The 3,719-nt window shown below is 45.8% G+C and overlaps 2 non-coding genes across 2 annotated transcripts; both read right to left on the bottom strand.

The window, feature by feature from the left end:
• Window positions 1–1,083: 1,083 nt before the first annotated feature.
• On the bottom strand, window positions 1,084–1,155 carry TRNAQ-UUG (transfer RNA glutamine (anticodon UUG)). Its single transcript has one exon. It is a non-coding gene; the product is annotated as a tRNA-Gln (tRNA).
• An 829-nt stretch (window positions 1,156–1,984) lies between these two features.
• Window positions 1,985–2,056, bottom strand: TRNAQ-CUG (transfer RNA glutamine (anticodon CUG)). Its single transcript has one exon. It is a non-coding gene; the product is annotated as a tRNA-Gln (tRNA).
• Window positions 2,057–3,719: the final 1,663 nt, after the last annotated feature.

Below are 3,719 nucleotides of genomic sequence, written 5' to 3'. Positions count from 1 at the left end.
TTCTGTGCTGATTCTGTCTCATTCCATGTAAAAGTTTCTTTGAGTAGACCTGGTTTTACCCAGGGGGTTTGTCTGGGGCACATCCGTTGGACTTCTCAGCTGCAGCTGAAACTCTGCTGATTGGAAATGGTGATTTGCTCTCTAGAATTGTCAATATATTGATTCCTTGCAAGGCAGACAAGCCTCTGTGGCTGTAAAGCTGTTGTGCCTGGGAGCAGGATGTTGGTGTGTGAAGGCAGCCTGTGAGAGTGGCTGCTTGTGCTAAAGTTACTTCATGGAGTAACTTAAAACACTCGAAAAGGTCTTTGTTTTGTGTAACCTAATCCAACAGTTGAGGAAAGGATGAAAATCAGCCCTGACATAGACAAGGAATTTCTTTCACCACTAGGCTGTGTGAAAATTTAATGAATTCAGCAAACATTTCCATATGTTCTCCTGAGCAGTTGGAACCTGGATTTCTACTAAATCATAACTTGATTTGAAGGAATCCTGTGTTTTTGTTCAAGGGCCAGCAAGGCAGGGTTACCTGGCCAGAGGAGGAGGAGCTGTTAAACAGAGCAGCCTTGTTCCTGTTGCTGTGTAAACAAGTGACTCGTAGGACAGGTTTGGCGGAGGGGGAGCCAAGGTATTAAGATGTCCTTAGCTGCTCTGGAAATGAAAAATAACTACTGGAGTTTTGTGTCAACGAAGCAGAGGGAATATCGATTTAAATTGTGCAGAGTTTATCCAAAAACATTGCATTTCTGCCCTTATTTTCCAAGTGAGCAGTTGGGTGCATCTGGAAAATAATGTCCAAATTTTAAAGTTCCACAGTGTAAATGCCTTTTTTCCTACCCCCCCCCCAAAGTTGTTAATGTAAAACAGCAGTAAAATACAATGAAGCACAACAAAATTACAACGAATTACCCCTAATTAAAAAGCAGTAAGAATTATATAAAGTCTTTGGTTAAATTGATTGCATTGAAGGGAATTGGGAGGGGCGTGGCACATGAAGGTTGAGGACAGGCTGCGTTGCTGAGCTGGATCTTCATCGCGGTCCGGTCTGTCCCTGAGCTGGGGGGCACAAAAACGCAAACCTGGGGCAGGTTCTACCGAGATTTGAACTCGGATCGCTGGATTCAAAGTCCAGAGTGCTGACCATTACACCATAGAACCGGGCGGTGCCTCTGGCCTCCGCCAGCCCCCACAATTAATGCACAGCAATCAGAGCCGGGGGACCTCGCTGCCCGCCCTGCCCTTGCGGCCGGGGTGACCGGCGGCAATTTAACCCAAATATCCGTGTTTGTCCCGAGCTTCTGCGGTGTTCGGTGTCTTCGGAGAATCGTGGAATGGTTTGGGTTGCAGGGACGCCTTCCACTATCCCAGCCTGACCTTGAATGTTGTCAGTGATGGAGCATCGAGTTTCTCTAAGCACCCGGTGCCAGGACCGCGCCACCCTCAAAGGGAAGAATTCCTTCCCAGTATCCCACTAATCCTCCCTCCGGCAGAGTGAAGCCATTCCCCCTTGTCCTGCCACCCCAGTCCTTTGTCCAGAGTCCCTCTCCAGCTCCCCGTTTGGCCACTAGAAAGCCACAATGAGGTCACCCCGGGTATATTGAGGGCAGAAAACAAACATGAACATCTGCTGTCAGAGACACCCCAAAACCTCATCCCTGCAGAGCTCAGCAGCTGCCGCCAGCTTTGCTGATGCAGAATTTAGAACTGTCTTTCCACACAGGCGATTCAAAGCACAGAAAGGGAAGCAATAATGCTGTGACACGTCTGAGATTCTTCAGATAATTTGTCAGAAAGTACTAACCTGGATGCAATAAATAATAGATTGGGGGGGTGAATCAGGAAAACCCTCTGGTTACTTTCCTACTTTAGGTGCGTTTTTTACGAGGCGTGGGATGTTTAGGGCACTCGAACAGGCCATGCAAAACGGCTTTAAGCCATTCTCCATGGTTCTGAGCAGTAAAGAAATGTGGTTGCGGCAAAAACTTTCAGGTTCCACCGAGATTTGAACTCGGATCGCTGGATTCAGAGTCCAGAGTGCTAACCATTACACCATGGAACCGCACAATGCGACCCCCCGAGCCGCGCCTACTGAGCCAAATGCAGGGAAAAAACATTCCACAATTTTTATGGATTTGTCAACAAAACCCCTGCCTTGTTCTTCTTCCATGGATTCCGCACGTACTCATTCCATGTAGGAATTCCACTGTTTATTTCTCAAGTTCTACAGCCCTGAAAACAACGCCCTCTGAGAAGCACTGTGGCGTTAAATAAATTCACGGAGCCTTTTTCCTCAGATCATGCCATCCAGAGGCCGAATACAGACTTTCAACACCAAGTTTCCACGTTCGTGTTTTTATTTTGCTTTCCTGCATTTCGTGCTGGGAGCCTGCCTGCTATGTTCGGCATTGCCACAATGTTTCATTTCATCCAGCAAGGCAGGGGACAACGACAGATGTGTGCAAGGAGTTTTTGCTGCCTAATTAAAGGCGTGGATCTCCTGGAGCGGGTCAGACCAAGGGATGCTCAGAGGAGCACTTGGATGAGGAAAGGCCGAGAGAGCTGGGGCTGCTCAGCCTGGAGCAGAGAAGGCTCCCGGGGGAACTTGTGACATTTCAGTATATAAGAGAGCTTTCTTATGAAAGAGAAAGAAAAATCTTTTCCCAACAAGGGTGCTGAGGCACTGGCAGAGGGTGCCCAGAGATGTCCCATCCCGGAAAACATTCAAAGCCAGGTCGGACGGGGCTCTGAGTAACTTGGTGTGTCCCTAACCATGGCAGGGGGTGGGACTAAATGGTCTTTAAGGCTTCCTTCCCACCCAAACCATCCTGTGACTCTACAGACCTTCAAACGGCATGTTATAAATTAAATTAGAATTTTCATAACTAGGTCCCTTGACTTAATATTAGTTTAATTTAAAATAAACAATTTAGTGAATTGAATAGTAATTTGGTAAAAAAGAATACAGTTTAGTAAAAGAATACAATTTATATATATAATTTGCCAGTAATTAAGGATGATTAAAGCATAAGCAAAACCGAACGGGGTACGGGGAGGGCTTCCCACCCTGCCTCACATACAAAACAAAGCACTTCAAGCTAAACTTACATACTGTATGCTTATACATATTCATTAATGTTTCCTGTAAGTTTCCTCCTGTTTCCGATTTTTCTGACTTTATGTCACTTTTCTTCACGGCACTTGCCTCACTTATTGTTAGGGGGTCTCCAGTCTTCTTTTGGGGTCTTTTGGTGAAGGCTTCTCCTCTTCCTCGTTGTCCTTTGGATAACCTTATAGGTTTGTGTGTGCATACTAAGCGTTGTGTTATCTAAGTCCACTAATTAGTCTGATATTTAATGATTTTTAGGCCCAATGCCTAAAGTCATTCTAATTTTGTCCATCTCAAGGCCGTTTTCATCTTGGGACATCACTTATCTTCCAAACTACATCCTGTACCTCGATGGTAACATGTAACATTTGTAAAGGGGTGCATCTGCCTTGTAACACTGATTCTTTTGATTGCTTCTAATAATAACTTAAATAACAGTTACAATGTAGTTAGCACGAATCAATTCCTTTTATTACACTCACTAGAAGAAAGGCTGTAGGCATCTCACTGCACAGCGCTCTGTCCGTCCTTCCCTCGCACCAGCTGTACTGCACGGAGCCAAGATTGTAGCAAAAACAAGTGTGCTCGCACCAGCCACACCACTGTCCCCTACACC

The sequence above is a fragment of the Cyanistes caeruleus genome, chromosome 19, assembly GCF_971803275.1.
Source record: "Cyanistes caeruleus chromosome 19, bCyaCae1.hap1.1, whole genome shotgun sequence".
NCBI lineage: Eukaryota > Metazoa > Chordata > Aves > Passeriformes > Paridae > Cyanistes > Cyanistes caeruleus.
The sequence above is the reverse complement of the archived record's forward strand: the minus strand, read 5'-3'. Positions and strand labels throughout refer to the sequence as shown.